Genomic DNA, 22,137 nt, shown 5'->3' with positions numbered 1-22,137 from the left:
AAGCAGACTTGCAAATTCAAACTGAGAGGTTGGATAATTTATCCAAGGCCAAACAGCTGAGCATTGGAACTAGGCATGCTTTGCGAACTTACAAATACCGCAGAGCATACTAAGCAGTTATTTGATTTTACTTTTTGGGGGGGGGAATTCTGCAGGATAGTATAGAGATTAAAGTTTTTTGCAAAACTTAACTGTATATGGAATCTAAGGAAAAAAAAAGGTCACGAAGAACCTAGGGGCAAGACGGGAATAAAGACACAGACTTACTAGAGAATGGACTTGAGGATATGGGGAGGGGGAAGGGGAAGCTGTGGCAAAGTGTGAGAGTGGTATGGACATATATACACTACCAAACGTAAAATAGATAGCTAGTGGGAAGCAGCCGCATGGCACAGGGAGATCAGCTCGGTGCTTTGTGACCACCTAGAGGGGTGGGATAGGGAGGGTGGGAGGGACAGAGACACAAGAGGGAAGAGATATGGGAACATATGTATATGTATAACTGATTCACTTTGTTATAAAGCAGAAACTAACACACCGTTGTAAAGGAATTATACTCCAATAAGGATGTTAAAAAAAAACAAACAAAGAAACAAACTTAACTGTAGTCATCCCCATTAACTCAAAAGACATGTAATTCTTTCTCTCTTACTTGGGTGAGAAGATAAGTGGATGATTTACATTTTTTTGAACTTGTATCATTTAAATCAGCTGATTGAAAATATATCCATCCAACTGCACTAGTATATGGTATATATATATATATATATATATGTATACACACACATACACATATATGTCTACACACACATACATATTTTGAAGTATAGTTGATTTACAATGTTGTGTTAGTTTCAGGTGTACAACGAAGTGATGCAGTTATACATATGTGGTGTATATTTTAACTTTATTTTCTGTTGTAAGGTCATTTAAAAATAACCCTTTTCTACCATTTCCCCTACAACCTGACTTTTTATATAGTAAAGGGCATTGTTTAACTGGAAAGAGAAACCTGGATATTTCTAGCAGTTCTGTGGTTTAGTGATTTCATGTTGCGTTGTATGCTTAAGACACGTACACAGTAGTAATTCCTGAAAATATTGGTTCATAATTGCTGCACTCTTATTGATGTATTTTCATATATAATTCAGGAAAGAAAAATTATTGCATGTGATAGATTAGTATTACCACATAAAAGTACTGATTTGTGTATCCTATTTTAGTGCATTGCTAGTTCTCAAGAGATATCTATACAGTAATTTCTAAGAAACCAGACAGTTTAATTTTGCTCTTGGTGTCAGGTTAAAGCATTGATGTATGTTTGCAGCTGTAGCTGTGGCTTCATCTGGTCCTTGTGCAGGACACCTTTGAGCAGCAAGGATTCTGTTCTGGGCTCACCCAGACAATTACTCTCACCCGAGCCTTAGCACTTGTGGTTTCCTGGCCTTTGAGTGGGTGAGTATCTCCAGCTTTCAGGCCATCTGAGGTTAGGTTGAGATTTCTCAGAAAGAACTGTTAGAAGAAGTATGGTGAGGGAAATGAAGGACAATACGATACCATATAAAGAAATGGATGAACGCAAGTTTGTTCATTTGTTTGACTTTTGAACCTTAATTAGGTGAATCTAACCATAGATTGATTTTCTGGCTGCACTTGAAGACTCATTTATGTCCAGTTTATCTTCCCTCAAAAAAAAAAGCAACAAAGGGAAAGCCTACCCTTAATCTAGATCCTGGAAGGGGTCAGGAATTGGGGTAGAGAAGGAAGGTCAAGACAGCTGTGATTGCTGTTTTTTATCCACCTGGTGGCTTCTCTTTCTCAGTTACATTTGTTTTGGAGTCACATGCCAGATTCTGCACTTTCAAGCACCTTATAATGCAGAACATGATCTTTTTTTAAAAGGTAAGGTAAATAGTTTCTACTGCTCTTTCCAATCGTTGGCTATCCTCACTCTGTTAGAAGTCAGAAAACCTCTTGGAATTTTCATCACGTGATTGGTTTTCATAGTTTCTGTGTCTATAGAGAGAGAAAGAATGAGATTTTAAGTTTTTAAACTGTAGACTTGATGACTAAAATATTCGCAAACTTGGTTAAATCCGTGATCTCTTTATGTAAGTACTGGATTTCTTTCAAGGTGCTGTCTTCTTACCAACATACTGTGCAAATAACTGCAGTTTAATATAGAGATAACTTGATGTGGTTAGATTTGGTAAACCCTCTTATCTTTCCAACATGCATCGTTTATTTAAAATGCATAGGCATATGTTCAGAACAAAGTTATTTTCAGTGCATATATATTCATTAGCCTGTGTGTGAAAGAACATTTCAAATAACAACCATCTTGATATTTGGTTTTCTTTCAAAACTTTCTTCCCTCTCCACCTTGGTTTAATTGAACCCTAGGCCTGAACTCGTGAACGCATTCCCATGGAGCCAGGGTACATTCGAACGTCTCGGACTGATACAAAATTGCTTTGTTGATCATATACCCATGCATGATAAGATATGCATAAGAAGAAATCTGGTACAGAAGTATAAATAATACTTATCTTTAAGCCAGCATCTGTCATCTGCTTCAGCAGACAGTGCTTCCTTTCTTCCTAGAACAAAAAGGGCTGAAAGATTTATGGAGTAACTTTGTTTGTGCTCCATGATGCTTAATCAATTTTTATTAAATTCTACATTAAAACTTGGCTTTCACTACATCTCTGACGTAGAGCACAAGGGGAGAGATCATGGTGCCCTGAAAAGGTTAGGCATGGGTGATCTGAATCCTCGATCTATTTCTTCCTGCAGGACTTTTCTTAATAACTTTTATAAGTCTGACCAAATCCTTGTAGGCTTGAGTAGGAAAAGATAAATACAACACAAACTTTAGACTTTTAAGACTTCTAGAGAGAGGGGGGATTTGTAGGTTGTTTGTAATACTCTCATGCATGTTCTAATATCTGAGAAAAGAACACATAAATGATTTCAATGTGCAGGTAATGTGCTTACTTTGCATGTAGAATGGTTTGATAAGTGAAGACTCACTAGTTATGCTTACTGAGAATTCTTCAAGTTTTTGGTAATCGAGGCTTAACATGTTAAGCATCTGATGGAGACCTGGGCTTTGCAGCCTTTTTCTGCCTAGTTTACCTTGTAAGTTCTACATTTGCAATTTTCTGGTCTTTTCATACAGATGCTTTTTGTTGAATATCAGCATATGGTAGGAGGCCCACTCAGAGAAGCCAGTTTATAGATGACCATCTTATTATCTCTGTAACCTTATGTATATAGGAAACCTAGATTCATGAGTCAAATTGAATTTTTCTTTTTCAGGTAAAAGTCAAAAAAATTATACTTGTGATTGGTTTTCTTAGATTCTGTTCTTAGATCTGTTCTTAGATCTTTCTTAGATCTGTAAGGAGAGGAAGAATGAGATTTAATTAAAAATATAGTTTTCTGTTAAATACTGATATTTCTGGTTGTGAATTTGCTTTTTCTTACATCTGGTATATACCAGACTAACCTGTACATATTATTCCTTTGGAAACATATTTGTGAGCCCTGATCCAAAAGTAGTTTATGCATCTACATTTCAAAGTATAAAGTTTCTTGAAGAGAAGGGGGTAGGGGTGGACAACCGTGAAATTTGTTAATTATTGTTTATTTTCTAGGAAATATGGCAAGCTGTAAACTTAAGATCAGAATATCTGTGTTTTTGAATTATTTACTATGCTAGGAGAACAGTGAATTAAAGAAAAATTTGGAAGCCAGTCCCACCATGCCCAAAGAATATTAATAATTCATGCAGCTCTTCCTCTCCCATCACTTATCTTTTCATTGCCACGTTTGTACTTTTGTCTTATACATTGCCATGTTTTTCGTTATAAATGCCAAGTGTAGATGTAGATGCCCGTATTGACATATTCTGCTTATCGACTTACTACCTAAGTCTTGACATTTCCCTAGCCTTGGTATTGCCTGGTATGCCATGCATATATAGCTAGGGTTGCAGTCTTTGCTGATCTGGAATTATTCAGAAGCTCTGCCTGGAATGGTTAAATGGAAGGTTACTTCTGAATACATTTGCTCCTCACTTGCCTACAATATATTTGGTGCCTGAGTGTATTCTTACCATATGCCTTCTTTCTCAGCTGCTGTGATTCAGAAAGACCCTTTGGAATTACTGCGAGAGTAGGGAAGAAACCCTGGATTACCAAAAATTAAGACAGCCCAGCTCAACTTGATATGCAAATTAGCTTTGAGGATACAGTGTAGTTGGTCCTGGCTTCCTAACCTTAGCACTGCATCTTACACTGTCACTTGCCAGTGCTACCACATTGTGATACTTAGAGCCTGTATAGCTAGAGAGGTTGTCTGCTTTCTGTGTTTCTGTGGAGTAATTTTGAGTAGATGAACTGAGGCGTGGGAGAGATTGCCAAATGAGGTAGTGATGATGGCTAAAGAGACTTGGACTTAGGGAGTGCTTTCTGGCAGAAGTTCAGCTCAGACAGTATCGTGTTTTTGACCATGGTACTTTAGACACTCTGCCAAGTGTTTGTAACGAGATAGGGCTGTTACTATACTTTGCTTTTAACTTTACTTTTGCCTACAGTACGCCATTCTTGTTTTATAAACTGTGTCGCATACTTTTTGTACCTCTATAAACAAGTGAAGCTGTTGAGTTTTTGGATAAAGTTTGAAGCAGTCTTGTGTTGCTTCCTCTTTGCTTTATGCTCCAAGTTGAGAGCTGAATAGTGAGATCTTTTTTCACACCATTTATAATGCGATGCACATTTTGAAGGCAATTTAAATTCTTTTGGCTCCCCAGCCATATGCTTCAAAATGGAAGCATTATACATGTATGGATAGGGGAATAGGTAGGAAATTGGAGTGTAAAGATATATGGCTGGGTATGTAGTAGGGTAATACTATCCAGAGAGAAAGAGAGAGAGAGAAGGGAGGGGGGCATGTTTCACTCTCTAGGAATTTTTCCAAACTTTAGGCCCAATTTTGCTGAAGCAAATAATATTACACAAGAAGTTTAAAATGTTTCCACAGGCTATACAAGAACCTTTATCCATGTAATTTATATGTCTAATGAGATTTTGGAACTTTACCGGTGTATTTGAGAAATTGGCAATATAGTCAAGAGGAATGAACTTTAAGGTATAATTTTTAATGGAAGGACAAAAACTAATATAAGCTAAGACTATAGTCCTGTTTCATGATTACATTTTTCCTTTTTTTCTTTTTTTTGGGGATTTTATTTTTCTCCATTCTCACCTTTGCCCCTCAGTTTTTCTCAGTTTATTTCCACATTGGAAAAGTGAAGTGTAATATTCTCCTTAACACAGAAACCCTTTCACTCTGTCTCTCTGGAGACTCTTTTTATTGTTTTCATAATCCATTCTGCCTGACTAGAAAACACCAGATTTCTCCAATGTTATGAAAATAATTTTTACTTTGCTTAGATGGAAAGATCCTGTTTCTGAACTTTCTCGGTATAATCATGTAAGTTTCTTGTGGTTACGTCACATTGATCACAAGTATATCGTTATATATAAATTAATTTGGCTGGTCTGTGGATTGATATGCTTATAATATATTTATGTTAGACCAGGGGCCCCTTTCTCATTCTCGTTTAAACCTTGCTTCCTCATCTTATTTTCTTTCCCTTTTCCATCATAGATCATAAGTGACTTCTAATATTAGATCAGATACAGTACATAGTTCCTTCTATAACTTTCATCAGAAATAGGAGTGCTGTGTCAATCCAGGTGTTACTATAATGTACTTTTTCCTGAAGAAAATAGCCTGTAGGTTAAGTATACCTCTGAAGCTTTTTTTATTTAGAATAATATTCCTAAAATACACACACACACACACACACACACACACACACACACACACTGTTTTCTCCTTTGCTTACTTTACACTTACAATTTATATATTGTTTTCTTTGCAACCGTTCTATAAAAAATAGTTTTCAAAGTTAAATTACTGTTCTAACATTTTGAAAGTAAAATACCACAGATCTTTTGGGTTAAATCATGGGGAATCGTTTTGTTCTTTACAACAGATTTCTTAATTTTCATTCTTAGATCCCTATGTCATGGGATACATTATTGGCCACTTTTATAGAATACAAATTTCTTTTAAACTTCATGGTCTAACATAACAGCCTTTAAATAATTACCATGTGGTGTACTTTCACCATCAGTTGACTTTATGTTGTTTAGGAAACACATGGGAGAGCTGGGAATTAGGAAACAAAAGAGAGAGAGAAAGAAAAAAACAAGAAGGACCTGAATTTCGGTCATTCATTCATTTATTTTTGAGAAGGGGTGGAAAAGCCCACAGATTCGTATCTCAGTAGGGTGAAGTTGTGTTACTGTTTATCTGTACCTTTTTCCCCCTGTGGCAAGAGACGTGAAGAATAGACACTCACTCCCAAAGACACCAAGTTCCAAAGCACTGACTCATGAGCCCACAATGAAATCCTAGGATGCAGCCATTTCCTACCTTTGTTTGGAAATGAACTGATTGGACCAGGCGGATGTAAGCCCTCAGCTGCAGAGCTTTACAGAAGGAAATGCTTTGGGTCTCTCTTAGGTACTGGATGCTGTTGAGCCACTTCTTTGTATTTGATGGGATCAGCCAGCGTGAAAATGTTTCCTAGCATGTAAAAAATTCAGACCAGGGCCATTCTGTGTGTTTGTGCTTATATAGTCTCCACCTGATGGCAGAGAGAAGCATCCCCCTCCTTTTCATGCAGTGCATTTTAATTACGAGTTTATGTATCAAACTCATCACCCTGGTTCTTTCTCTCTAGCTTAGTCTCACTTGTTTGCAGTCTCCCCATCTCATGGTGACTTCCTGGGGCTGTAAGCCCTGGCCACTGCCTCCCTCTCCTGCCCAGGTCACACTCCCCCTGCTCTCTTAGCATCCGCAGCGCTGGCCTTCTCGCCACTCCTCCAGCACTTTGCTCTCCCTGTTCTTGCTGCTGGGTAAGCCTTTCTCCCCAGATCATTGCAGGGCTTGTCCCCTCACCTCATTCAGAGGTATGCTCAGAGAGGCCTTCTCCCACCACTCCATCCATTGCTCCCTCCTCCAAGCCTCTTTTCCCTTACTCTGCTTGACTGTTCACCCTATAGCTCCCTGGCATATTTTATATTCACCTGTTTCCTGGTTTACTGCTTCTCACCCCCACCAGCTGTTAGCCTCATGTGGGTTGGAACTTCCATCATTTAGCACTCTTTTGCCTGGGCCTAGAACATAATAGAACATAGGTCTAGTACCTAGCACAATGCAGAACCTGGCAGATTCACAATAATGCCTGTTGAATGAACAACGTAGACCTGATAGAGATGGCGCTTACCTCTTCTACTGGGCCGTTTGACCAGTTATATAGCTTCTGGGTGCCTTGGCTTTCCCATTGGATGAGTGGGGACAACATTTTGCATACCTCAGAGGCATCATGGGAAGTTGAAGAATGGTAAGTGAGCTTTAATCATGAGGAATAAAAGATCAAACATGAATTTTCTTTTATGAAACGGAGCTCTGAAATAATGAAAAGGGTCTGTGCCCGATGGGCAGGGATATATCTTAGATACTCAGGATTTTCCGTGTATGTGCTGTTCCTGGACACTTTTTCGGTGATATTGCTTGTAATGAGCCTCTGAGGATAGACGAGGAGAGAGCTAAGGATAAGCTTAAGGATAAACTTAAACTTGAAGGATAATTTGGCGGCTGTAGTAAAGCAAGTGAATGAGATAAATGAAAGAAGTTGGCTCTAAAGAGAGCATTTGAAATTCTAACTTATTGTCATATTTACCACCTTCAATTCTCAGACCTGATAGTTTTCAGTCAGTAGCCTTTCTGGGATTTTCTGAAGTGTGATTTTACCTTGAATGTATCAGAGCTGGAAATAATTGTTTATGTTTATGCAGTTCATAATTTTGCAGTTTAGTTTGTGTGGGTTAGTGGCCCTACTGTTCAACTGGATGGCAAATCTGTGCTAGGAGGATACCATATGTACAAGTATTTTCTTAAATAATGTTGGCGTTTGCCACTGGTGTTAGGGGAAGAAGGGAAAAAAATGAGAGTAATTCTGGAAGCCCTCCAGTAAGGGGTTAGGAAAGAACTTAGGGACAAATGCTCCTACTTGGAACACAACACCAAATAGTGGTTTTTTTGTGTTTTTTTTTTTTTTTAAGAGAAGCCAAAATTAAACACAGTAGAGTTTACTGTTTGCTAATCAGCATGTGTTTACTTTCTCTTCCAAAACTGAAGTTGCCAACCAATACATTTCCTACCCAGCGCTTGAATCTGTCCAAATAAACATGGGAAGTAGTAAAACAATGACACCACATGAAAAATATATCCTCATTCATTAAATAGAATCCAAAAAATTCTCTGGAATTTAATTCTAGCGATGAAGTGAGAATTGTTTGGTCTACTAAGAGAGGATAGTGACTTCCTGCCTCGGTTAATCCAGCCAAGAAGAATGTGTTTTTAAGTTTCCATACAACTCTACATACATTGGCCTAAACCTGGAGAAACATAAATGGACTATTTCATGGAAACCCCTCACCCACATTCCCAGAGGATGAGGGCATTTTGGGTATAACATAGTTTTATGATAATTGTGAGCATAAGCAGCTTGTAGAATTCAAATAATCAATTTTAATTTCTGTCTCCATCACTAACGATTACTGACAAGGAAGTTCTCAAGATGAAATTATGGAGTCTTCCTCTGGAGACTGCAAACATAAGGAAAAAGAGAAGTTGTAAAGAGATGGTTTTATTTTGTGGTCAGTCAGTTTTGGAAAATAAATTCAAAAGCAGTAGCTACAATCAACAGTACAGAGGACCTTACATTCATAAGGATACCAGTTTACTTTAGCTGTTAGTGAGCAGTTCCATGTAGAATTGTTATCTATAATGTATATGTATATCTTTGTGAAGAAGCTTTGTTGTAGGGATGCAAGATGGAGGTAGAGTGATTACTACGGTATTACTTTTATGGTTTAAATTTGCGTTTAAAAAATACCCAGTGTAGTCTTCATACTAGAGGCCAGACACTCACGGAGCTGACTCCTCTCTTCTATCAAAACCTGCTTTGGGGAAATTAGTCATTTACTCTTTAATTTGAGTTTAAATAAATGCATTGAGCTTTCAGTAGTAATTACATTAAAAACTCTATGAGTATTGTAGAGTTAAGTAGTTCAAGTTCAAGCCTTGGGGAGAAGCGGTGCAGTCTAGTAGGGACAGGCATTCTTTTTGACAGAACCCTTCCTGCAGAGGTGACTGATTCTTTCTCCTTGGGCAAATAAAGCCAGCCCCTTGATCTTTACTATCAGGCAGGTCCCAGTGATGCTTCCGGTGAGCGGCAAAACGAAAGGTAGGTCGGTTCTTTGAAGGGGATTTAGCACCTAATTGTTATTCAACATTACATTTTAAGTCATTCTAGCTATTGCAGTACAACAGTGCTTTTTTTTTTAATAAGAAATTAATTATCTGAACAAATTTACTTCTTGGATTTAGTTTGGTAAATGGCATATAACCAAATAATAGTTTTGAGTAAAACTGACATCACAGCACATGAAAACCCAGAGGGGTCTTTTAGGATGAGATAGCATATGTCAAAGTCATCAACTAACAGCTGTATAAATATTGGTTGTTGCCCTTGTTATCTAATCTAATCATTTACAGATAAGGAACCTGAGGCCTTTGGCACTAAAAGAATCACCTAGGCTAGGTAAGGAGCAGTCCAGAAGAACTGAGTTCCTAAATACAGAACGCATTCTACTCCATCAGGCTGCCTCCCAAGTTTTAAATGGTATCCCATGAACACCAGATCTTTTTTTTTTTTTAACTTTTCGGAGCTTGAATTTAAAGAAATAAACTGTAGAGACTTAGTGATTATTTCCTAAAAAACTAGTGTCAACAGCTGCTTTCAACGTTCAACACATACCTTAGTATATTATCAGTCAAGCTGTATAAGAAAGTTATTTGTTCTGTGTAACTTTTCATCTGACAATCATATATATTGATATGCACATAGATTTACATACCTATATACTTCCTGGTGTTAGAGAATGAATATATTGTACATGGGAGCATTCTGTGTATCCTTTAAATTGAAGAAGAAAGTGGAAAGATTTTAGAATAGTCATAGAGTTCATTCAGCCAGCCACTCAGTAGTAGTACGGATAGTGGAAATGCAAAGATGAAGAAGACTGACACAGTTCTTGACTTTATGGAAATTAGTACCTCAAGTAACTGTAGGGTACGGATATAGGGAGACAGTCAGTCAAGTCTGATGAAAGTATGGGGAAAGTTATGGTGTTGAAATATAGAATCTTACAGGGACAGAAAAGAGACAGATGCATACACCAGATCAGTGAAGGCGGCCAGAATAAAAGTTAACCAGGGGTGCTTGCTTCGGCAGCACATATACTAAAAAAATAGGAACGATACAGAGAGGATTAGCATTGCCCCTGCGCAAGGATGACATGCAAATTCGTAAAGCATTCCACATTTTTATATGACCCAGCAATCCCACTACTGCACATATACCCTGAGAAAACCATAATTCAAAAAGAGTCACGTATCACAGTGTTCATTGCAGCACTATTTGCAATAGCCAGGACATGGAAGCAACCTAAGTGTCCATCGACAGACGAATGGATAAAGAAGATGTGGCACATATATACAATGGGGTATTACTCAGCCATAAAGAGAAACGAAATTGAGTTATTTGTAGTGAGGTGGATGGACCTAGAGACTGTCGTACAGAGTGAAGTAAGTCAGAAAGAGAAAATCAAATACCGTATGCTAACACATATATATGGAATTAAAAAAAAATGGTTCTGAAGAACCTAGGGGCAGGACAGGAATAAAGACACAGACGTAGACAATGGACTTGAGGACACGGGGAGGGGGAAGGGTAAGCTGGGATGAAGTGAGAGAGTGGCATGGACATATATACACTACCAAACGTAAAATAGATAGCTAGTGGGAAGCAGCTGCATAGCACAGGGAGAACAGCTCGGTGCTTTGTGACCACCTAGAGGGGTGGGATAGGGAGGGTGGGAGGGAGATGCAAGAGGGAAGGGATATGGGGATATATGTATGTGTATAGCTGATTCATTCTGTTATAAAGCAGAAAATAACACACCATTGTAAAGGAATTATACTCCAATAAAGATGTTAAAAAAAGAAAAAAAACAAAAGTTAACCAGGGGAAGGGCAGTGGTATTCCAGGAAGAGGAAACAGCATGTATGAAGACTCAGAGAGAGCTCAGGATTGGAAAGAAGGTCAGTAAAGGTAAAGCTTCAATAGGCAAATCTGCAAAAACATTGTTTTAGGAATTTCTCAAAAGAATCAGTCTGCCAGTCTTCCTTATAAGTTTCCATTGGAGGCTCTTACACTATACGTGAGGTTGTTTTTTCTGACATAGTGTTTGTTCTTTATATTGATTTTCAAGCATCTAACATTCTCCGTAATGTCCTATTTGAGTAAAATTATCATTATCATCTATAGACATATATTTCTTAAGCTCCTACCAGTTGTGAAGGCCTGCATACTAAGACTGCCGCATCTGAACCCTGATTATAGTAGAAGATTTAAAGTTGAAAATATTAGGTTGTTCTTGGTCTGTTCAGAGAGACCAAGTGTACATCCTTGAAGCTACTTTTTTCCCTACAATTCTTTGATCCGGTGATTTCACCTCATTATTCCTATTCTAATTCCCTTGGTTCAGTTTCTTAAAAATGTATTTTGAAATATTTAAGACATACAAAAATAGAAATGTTTCAACAAACTCTTGCATGCATCACCCAGTTTAAGAAATAAAATTTTGTTTAAATTTATTTGAATAAGATTTAAAATAATTAAATAAAAATTTTAAATGAATGTATGAATAAAGAAACAAAAATTTAAAAATAGATTAATAATATCCCTGCATGCCTCTTCTCCCCAGTCTCATTCCTTCTTATCCTGCTACATCAAGCGGTAGCTTCTCTCTTACATGTTGCAGTTAATGGGTTCTTGTTCCCAGTACTTTTATTGCATGTACTTTTCTGGCACGTGCATTTTGTAATGTTTCTGATGCTGAGAACTCTAATCTCTCTGCCATCCAATCTAGAGAGTAATCCTCTGACATTTTACTGCAGGATAATTTCTCCTAGGTTTGACAGTGAGTCAGTGAGTCAAAAGACTCCAGGCTCCAGTGCTGTGTTTCCAAGGGTTACAGAAGTTCTCTAAGCATCTTTCCTTGACGTATAACATAATAAAAAAGCATTGCCCTTGACTTTTGTTTTGGTAATTATAATCAATAGATGCTTTAAATATGTAAGAAGATGTATACATTTCAGAACAATTTTCCTTTTGAGTATTGGAATGAGTGCTAATGATGACGAAAGTGTCCTCTGCTCATTATTTCGGATCAAAATTGATGGACTCTAATTAAACTGAAATATTTCAGCTCACAGTACTAGTTAATTCTGCCTGGTATATAGGCTCACTTTGCAATATATGCAGTTTGCAAACAGATATTAAAGAATAACAGCAAAAGAGCTGAATGCTGAACCTCAAACCTCTTTATGGTAAATTGTTAAATGTTTTTCATGAAAATTCTGGGGATCACTTTCTGAGAAATCCCTCCACATCTAGAAATTTCAGTTTCCAGTTACCCATGAAGGAATGGAAATGATTTACTTATTATTTGCATTTGGTAAGAGTCTTTTAAAGCTATATTTGTGTGGATATCACAATTTCAACATGATTTACTATCTTTAGGGTTAAACCACATGTGTATAAAGGATCTTTTGAAGAGCAGTAGTAATACAGTTAGTTTAGGAAATGCCACAACTTCAGCTTCCTGTTCTTTGCCTTGGCTTTCTTAAAAAGTGAAGACTTTCTGCTCTGTCCTGTCAAGAGCAAATGCAGAAGGAAGGAACCAGAGGCAGGCCTGCCCCCTTGACCTGTCCTGCTGGGCGTGTCAGTTTGCTAGAGGAGACCTGGCAGCCCTGGGCTCTGTGTCCGGGGACCCTGCAAGTAGGTGGGGGCATTCCTGACTTCTGTGATCATAGCTCCCTGTAGGTGCAGAAGACACCACAGCGGCCAATGAATCCCTCTAAATATTTAAGTAAAGTAGGACGAAGAGTTCAACTCATCTTAGGAACTTGTCAAAATTTAGGATTCTAGGAATCATTTACGAGACATAGGAGTATAAGGAGTCTGTTAAATTTCTACTTTGAAAATTTCTAAGGTGATGTCCATCTTAGAAAAGAATATAATAGTAAGACTTGATCCCTAGCCCTCTAAGACGTTCAATGGACCTCTGGGCTTCCTTCCTTTCACCTGCTAACCTTTGTCTTCCAGTCTTCCTTTTCTCAATTCCCATTATGTGGAGTAAATGTGGTGGCTTTTATTTCTTCCTTGCCTTTCCCTGAGCGGGTGAGTGATGCTAACAGCTGAGTGTCTTCTTCAGAGAGCATCTCGGACCACTGTGCATTTTGTGTGTTTGGTGGTGGGCAGGCCAGGCACGCACAGAGTTAAGCCCACGGCCGCCCTGTGTTAACTGAGCATTTCTCAGTGTAGCCAGGTCGTAATCCCTAAGCAGATGCTTTAGGGGTCTTGTTATTGTCCAGAAGTGGCTCTTGTATGAGAAAAACGCAGCCATGCAGAAATGGCACACACACTGTTGACTCGCCCACCATGGCTTAAGATTTTTCCTTTATAACATCCATGAACCCGTTTCATCTCTACCTAGCCAGAGAGTGTTGGCGCCTTCCCTGTCGCTACACCTTTAACTCGTTAAAAATAAAAAATTAAACAACAACGTCACATCATAACGTTCCCTACTGATAAGAGGTTCTGGTTTTCCTTGCGTTCTTTTCGGTTTGTCGTTGTTGGCCCAGACCTTGCCCCTTTCTCAGGTCTTTCAGCCGCATCGTGGCCTTTCAAAACTTTTAAGTCCTGTAATACTATATTTTGTGAAGAAGGGAAAAAAATGAGACTTTTTTCCTCCTTGCTTTTGTTAACCCATTCTTGTTTTAGGCTCCAACAAAAAGGGTTTTTGTTAACTGGAGCTTAAAATCGGCCAGCTTGCAAAGTATTCTCCCTTTTTATGCAGGGAGGATTAGCTTGGCATGTTATGCAGTTCCCTTGTATGAGCCATTCACGTGTCCTGTCAGAAGGTGTATAATTACTCACTTCACCATCAGCAATCATTCTTAAGTTAAAACCTGTTTTAAACCTCTCATTAATATAAATCATACCGGGAAGGTAGAAAATACACCTTCAAAAAGAACGAAGTGTTAGGGAGCTAATCTGTTCTTTTCATAATAGACCCAGAGTAAATAATTTTTACTTAGCGCTTTTCTCTCTTTGCAATCAAAATAGTTTGTGATAAAAGATCGGGTACCAGGCGTTGCATAAATGTGCAGTGTTTTATTCAGACGGGATTGGGCTTCCTGCTTGGTGCCAGCTTCGTTTTCTCTCTGTCACCCTTGAACAGTGAAGTGTGTAATCCTCCATTCTTTTAAAGTCAGCCCCCTGACAGAATTTCCTCTCTCTCCCTCTCTCTGTCTCTCTGTCTCTCTTTCTCTGCCCTTCTCTCTCTCTCCCCCCTCCCTCTCTCTCTTGCCCTCTCCCACTCGCCTTCTCCCTCTCTCTCTCTCTCTCTCTCTCACAGACACACACACACACACACACACACACACACACACACACACACACACACACACAGAGAGAGAGAGAGAGAGAGATTCAGGAGTACAATGTTTTCATTTTTCAGGTTTTTCTTTCAATGAACTATCCCAGCATGCTTGGCTAGCTAGCAAGCAGTCTGAACATATAAACAATGCCTCAAAGTATGATTTTTCTTCATGGAAGAGCCTTAGGCCAAGGACTCAAATATCCATGGTCTATTTATTCATTAGCAATGTGTTCTAGTACAGGTATGGTAGCTCTAAAGGCATAGCTCGAGTTACTCATCTTCCTAACATACAGAGGCTGCTTCTGCTCTTCCTCCATGCCTCCCACACCAGAATCTCCCTGCCACTGCATCAGACATGTTGTGGCTGTGGAACATTCAGTCCAAGTTGGGGCCTCAAGATGAGGGAGTTAGGCAGTCTCTGAAAAAATGTCTTAAATTCTTATACATCCTGAAAGGCCCAGCCAGATCTGGCATTTGCCCACCTCTCCAAATTCATTTCTTACTTTTCTCCCTAGCGCTTCTGACTCATCTTCTGACAGTCTCCTTTTTCTTCTTTAAATTTGCCAAAGAGCCCTACTCTTTTCTACCTAAGGGACTTCACTTCTACTAATCCCATGTGTCCCAGTTAAGTTTTACTCATTCGTCAGGGTCTAAATTTAAGCCAATGTGCTTTCTTTTTTCCACATTTTTTCAATTCAGTGCCAACCAGAAGTTATTCTAGGTCCTTGAGATTCAGGGTTGCTTTGAACAGATGACATCCCTGCTCTCATGGGGCTTATATCCTAGGAAAGGCCTTCAACATAGAAGTCTTCTTGGACATTCCAATCCATGTGGGCCCCCTTGAAGTTGTGTTTCCATAAAACTCTATGAGTCTTCATTGCATTTTCTTCACTCTGAAGGAATAAAGGAATGGCTGTCTCCCCGTCCCCAAACATCTTCCAATTATAGTCTTCCTGAATTCTTTTACATCACTCTTACACTGTCTGAAACATTATACTAATTAGAAATTCATTGGGATTGACAGACATTTTCTTAAAAAATAAATGTCAATTACCAAAAGCAATTGTTTTAAATTCATATCATCTGCTTTTCTTTTAGCACCTGGTGGACATTAGTGGCTGCAGGAATGAGGACAAGGTTAGGTTGAGAGGTGATGCTTTTAGTGACTGGAACAGTGGGAAATCCAAGGTGGCTGGCATGGGGCACAGTGCCTGGGAGGATGGGTGTCAGGGAGATGGGAGTGCCCACAGGGAGAGAAGAGGGTTTGGAAGTGAAGATTGGCTTTCTTTAGGAATTTAAATAGAGAAAGCTACGGCCCCCCTTTTCTTTTTTGTCTCTTGGGAAAGAAGGAAAGGAACTAAAATTAGTTCATCTTTTATGTGCCGAGGACTTTACCTATCTTATTTCTTTCTTTTTTTAAATTTCTTTTAAGGCATTATTTTATCTCCAGTTAATATTTAAAGATCAGGTCTCTTTAATTCCAGAATTAGAACATGTAAAACTGACCCTCTGTAGCCTCTGGGTACTCAATTAATGTCTGTTGAATGAATGAATTCACTGTATAGAGACTTATTCTCCACTTTGGCATGAGTCTTCAAGCCAGCTTCCCTAGACTCAAATTTCATGTTGGTACTATTGGTATCATAGCTGAAGTGCATTCAGAGTTGAGTTGGGCTTTGTGGGCTGGTATGAAAACCTAGTCACCTTGTATGATATTGTTTTGATAGGAGATTTCAATGTGAGGTCCAGACCACTGACTCGCCTATGAGCTTTTGGAGCTCTGTTCCTTAGTAAGTTGGGGGTTACCCATATGTGAATACAGAGGTGATATGAAATTAAATCTTACGTATTCTGTTTTCTTGTGATACTTAGGATACTTCTAATTGAGTTTAAGTGGTTCTCTCTCTTTCTTTTTTTTTTTCTCATAAATCTCCCCAAAGCCTTTTTATAAGTAGGTAGTATACCTAATAATGTTAGTAATAAAAGTTATCACCTAAAAAAATTTAAAAGAAGTCAAAGGAAAACAAGAATTTCTAAGATCCCCCAAATGTAAGATCTTTTGACATGTCCCTGTTTCATACTGAGTCACCAGAAACATGACATTAAGCTGATTTTGATTTGGGTTCAAGTGAGAGAGAAACCACGTTAGTGATGAATTCTAATAAGATTAAAATACAGTCACAGAGAGAGACCCCAGATGGACTGAGAGAGGCAAACCATGAGGTCCTTTCTTATGTAATGGTAAAGGCTGGCCAGAAAGGAAGCTTTTTCACTGGAATCTTTGCAAAACTGCATACACCAATTTACAGGCAGTTTGAATTTATATGTAATTGACATATTTCAAAAACATTAAATGTTGGGATTGACATATATACACTAGTATGTATAAAATAGATAACTGATAAGAACCTGCTGTATCAAAAAAAATAAATCAAATAAAATTCGAAAAAAAAAAGACATTAAGTGAAGAGCGACATGTTTGCTATTTTGACCACTAAATTTGAGTGTGTAGTGGGAGTAGGTAGGCTTTAGTACATGGGCTCAAGTAGAAGATTATTTGGTTGAGATGTGGGAAGCACTAGTAAGAAAAATAAGGTTCATATCAAGTCCAGTGCCTTTGATGTGTATGTTTCTATTCCTATATAATAACTTTTGAAGTCAGCTTCAACACAGTATATTTTTTCAGTTACTTCTACTGTTCCTATAACAATTTTTAAAAAGATACATAGAAATGCAAAGTTGGATGAGAAATCTGATTAAAGGAAGAGTAAATGAATGATTCAAAATGAGTTAAAAATGAAATTTTGTCTTTAAAAGGTATTATGTTAAAGTACACTTGGAAAGAGAAATTATGTAAAACTAAATTCATAGATATAGATTCTTCCAAAGTACCAGGAGACATGGTAGTTCAGTGGATGGAACACAGGCTCTGGAAACCTGGGAGGCTCTTCTCTGCATCTCACCAGCAGCATTAACTTGAGCAAATTACTTAACCTCTTGAGGCCTCTCTTGTTCCTCACCTGTAAGATAGGGCTGATAATAATAGTATCCACCTTGACAGTCTGTATTGAGAAAGCCAACTTTTGTGAGCTTCTTATAAATGCCTATTTATCAATGACCTCTCACACGGTGACTGTTCTCATCAACAATTATATAGCAGTAGAGGAAATAGATATTTAAAAAAAATTATTACAAGTAAGTCACAACGTATTGTTATTATCTTCCTGTTTTCATGACAGGATTCCTATTACTTAGGTTCGGGAAAATATCCAATTCATGAAAATCCAAAGCAGCTCTGCTTTTGTTCTATAGTACCTGTTATAATACATTTCAAGTTTAAAGAGGGACATTTCAGAACAATGTTCATTGATTTAAAAAATTCATCAATTTTTTGTTCATTCAATAAACAGTTTCTGAGTACCTAGTAATATTTTATGTCTTATATTAACCTCTAGGAATAAAAAGCAAAGGCTCTTTCCACAGTCATCCAAAGGGACGTCACAGTCTAAGAATAAAGTTTTACCAAGGAACTGGTAATACACTAGACAGTGGTAAGTGGCAGAAAGCTTTGAACTGAAAAATAAGGTTTTAAAATTGTAGTATTTTGGGGGCATCCTTAGGAAGGATTCTACACACACACACAGACACAAACACACCTTGAGTTTATAAGTTAGAAAGCCATTTGAAATGTAAACAAAAAAGTCATTTAAAAATTTTAGTCCATAGCAAAGACCGAATTATCTGAATAACTCTAATTGTTCATTTCTAAGGTGTCCTTGGCTGTATTAATCTAATGTTTATTTTAAAAATGTGATTAGCAATTATCTGGAATACTTTTAAAAATATATGCTTCAGTTAATAAAGGTCATGTTAAATTTTTTTTTGTTTTTTGTTGCTTTAAGACTCATAGTCTTATATATTCATTGCTGTTCTTGAGGGTGTTTTTACTGAATAGATTTTAATGAAAAATATTCTTTAAATATTGCTTATTGGCTTACTGGATGAGAGATGATTCATCTCTCAATGAATTAATATTTTCAGTTTTGTTACAAAGCCAAATTGTCATCATTAAATGATTTTAGAAAAAAATAACATGTTCTTTAAAATGTAGAGTACATACCTTCTTAATTAATTATTTTGTCAATGTTTATTGAACAATGAGAGCCAATTTAAGATTACAATAATTGAATCTTCTGAACTAGTGTTAAAAAATTTACCGGATCAATGTTCTAAGTCGTTATTTTAATCAATTTTGTTGAAATGAGATCCATTCAAAAGGAAATAACACATATTTCACCACAATGACCAAATATTATGTACAACCAATGTAAAAGAAAAATTCATTAGAAACAATTATATTGGCCTGGACCTTTAAATATTTTGTTCTGTGTTTCCAAATACTTTTTGGATCTTTTTGTAGAGAATGACAGCAACTTTGGGAGTGAATCCTGAGAGTTTGGTAGAACTAGATCTGCTTCTAAGCTTAATGCCTGCTTATTAAGCTGGAAAACATTATTATTTTTTTATATTAGACTTTAATATCATAAACAATGACAGGCTTTTCATGTTGTTTTCATAAAACAAAATTTGCTTATAAACCCAAAGCCATAAAACCACAAAAACCCCAGAAACAATCCATCACTTTGTTCCATCCCGAGTTCACTTTATTGCTTTCAAATACATAAAGTGCCCTGTACTTGAGGAAGAATATAGTGTAAGGATGAATCCAGTACCAGATAATCACTGGCCTCTCAAGGACAGCATTTATATTTATTTATTTTCTCATAGCATTCCTTAGGATTTAAATCCTTGGATATCCAAATCAAATGCGTTCAAGTAAACAAAGCTACAGGTCATATTTAAAAAATGCTTTCAGAGGAAAATTTATACAATTCAAAAACTGCTTAATGTCCTTGAAGGGAAGAAACTATATACCTACATTAGTGGTAAAGAAAATATGAAACTGGAAAATATATAATTCTGGAAAAGAACAAGACAGGGCAGATGATTAAACTGAGATCATATAAAGCTTGATTTTTGTTCAGGACAATTTCAATTATTCTCTTTGGTTCTTAGCTGTTTATTTTTAGTGGTGAGATCATAGTTTTCCATGATTAGGGAAATAGGGTCTCCATACGGAACTATGATGTGGAGTCCAGAAAATAACCATGGTATCAGTGGAACAGAGGTCTCAGCAAATGCTGGTGTAGTTTCACCCCCAACCCCAGTATTAAGAAATAATTAACATACATCACTGTATAAGTTTAAGGCGTACAGCATGATGGTTTGATGTATATTGTGAAATGATTACCACAACAGCTTTAGCTAACATCTATTTTCTCATATAAAGAAAAAAAGGAAAAAAAATTTTCCTTGTATTAAGAACTCCTAGGATTTACTCTCAACGACTTCCCTATATATCATACAGCTGTGTTAGCTATAGTTATCATGTTGTACATTACATCCCTAGTACTTATCTATCTTGTAACTGGAAGTTTGTACCTTTTGACCACCAGCCTCCAGTTCCCTCTCTGCCCACCTTCTGCCTCTGGCAATCACAAGTTTGATTTCTTTTTCTGTGAGTTTGTTTGTTTGTTTAGATCCTACATGTAAGTGAGATCATACAACATTTGTCCTTCTCTTCTGACATATTTCACTTAGCATAATGCCTTCAAGGTCTATCCATGCTGTCACAAATGGTAGGATTTCTTCTTTTTTATGACTGAATTATAGATAGATAGATAGATAGATGGATCTCACAACTTTTTAATCCATTCACCTGTTGATGAACACTTAGATTGTTTCTATGTCTTGGCTGTTGTAATTAATGTTGCTATGAATGTGAGTGCAGATATCTTCAGAGTTAGTGTTTTTGTTATCTTTGGATATATTCCCTTTTCTCCACATCCATGTCAGCATTTGTTATCTCTTGTCTTTTTGATGATGGCCATTCTAACAGGCAGGAGGTGATATCTCATTGTGGTTTTAATTTGCATTTTCCTAATGACTAGTGATGTTGAGTATCTTTTTATGTACCTGTTGGCCTTTCATACATCTTCTTTGAAGAAATGTCTATTCAGTTTCTTTGCCCATTTTTAATTATATATATTTTTTGCTACTGAATTGTATGAGTTCTTTATATGTTTTGGGTATTAACCCCTTATCAAGTAAATGGTTTTCACTTTGTTGATCGTTTCTTTTGCTGTACAGCTTTTTAGTTTGATGTAGTCCCACTTATTTATTTTTGATTTTGTTGCTTGTGCTTTAGATGTCATATCCAAAAAATCATCATCAAGGCCCATATCAAGGAGCTTTGTTTCTATATATTCTTCTAGGAGTTTCATGATTTCAGGCCTTACATTTAAGTCTTTAATTCAATTTGAGTTAATTTTGGGGAGTAGTATAAAATATGGGACCAGTTTCATTTTTTTGCATGTTAAGAGCTAATTATCTCAGCACTACTTATATTTAAAAAATATTTTATTGATGTATAATTGATTTACAATGTTATGTTAGTTTCTGCTGTACAGAGAAGTGATTCAGTTATACATATGTGTACATCCCTTTTTATATCCTTTTCCATTATAGTTTATCACAGGATATTGAATATATTGGGTTGACCAAAAAATTTGTTTGGGTTTTACAAACTTTTTGGCCAACCCAATAGTTCCCTGTGCTATACAGTAGGACCTTGTTGTTTATTCATTCTATGCATAATCATTTGCCTCTGTTAATCCCAATCTCCCAGTCAATCCCTCCCCCACCACCCCTCAGTACCACTTACTGAAGGGACTGTCTTTTTTCTATTGTGTATGCTTGGCTTTCTTGTCAAATATTAGTTAACCATATATGCTTGGGGTTATTTCTACATTCTCGATTCTGTTCCATTGGTCTGTCTGTCTCTTTTTACGCCAGTACCCTCCTGTTTTGATGACTACAGTTGTACAGTATAGCTTGAAATCAAGAAGTGTGATGCTTCCTGCTTTGTTCTTCTTTCTCAGGATGCTTTTGCTATTTAGGGTCTTTTGTGATTCCTTATAAATTTTAGGAGTGTTTCTGCTACTTCTGTAAAAAATGCATTTGGAAGCTTGCATTAATCCTCTAGATCAGAGGTCCCCAACCTTTTTGGCATCAGGGACTGGTTTTGTAGAAGACAATTTTTCCATGGGAGGGGGGAGGGGATGGTTCAGGTGGTAATGAGAGCAATGGGGAGCGGCAGATGAAGCTTCACTTGCTCACCTGTCACTCCCCTCCTGCTGTGCGGCCTGGTTCCTAACAGGCCGCAGACTGGTACTGGTCCATGGCCTGGGGGTTGGGGACCCCGCTCTAGATGATTTCGGTAGTATTGACATTTTAACCATATTAGTTCTTCCTGTCCATGAACACAAGATACCTTTCCATTTATTTGTATCTGCTTTGA

At 37.3% G+C, this 22,137-nt stretch overlaps 1 protein-coding gene and 1 non-coding gene across 9 annotated transcripts in view; both read left to right on the top strand.

Annotated features, from left to right (window-relative positions):
• Positions 1-22,137, top strand: part of NFIB (nuclear factor I B) — a 230,547-nt gene that overhangs the window by 67,505 nt on the left and 140,905 nt on the right. The window lies entirely within an intron of this gene.
• On the top strand, positions 10,426-10,535 carry LOC132427801 (U6 spliceosomal RNA). Its single transcript, XR_009520006.1, has one exon. It is a non-coding gene; the product is annotated as a U6 spliceosomal RNA (small nuclear RNA).

Source organism: Delphinus delphis, chromosome 6 (genome assembly GCF_949987515.2).
Source record: "Delphinus delphis chromosome 6, mDelDel1.2, whole genome shotgun sequence".
Lineage (NCBI taxonomy): Eukaryota > Metazoa > Chordata > Mammalia > Artiodactyla > Delphinidae > Delphinus > Delphinus delphis.
The sequence above is the reverse complement of the archived record's forward strand: the minus strand, read 5'-3'. Positions and strand labels throughout refer to the sequence as shown.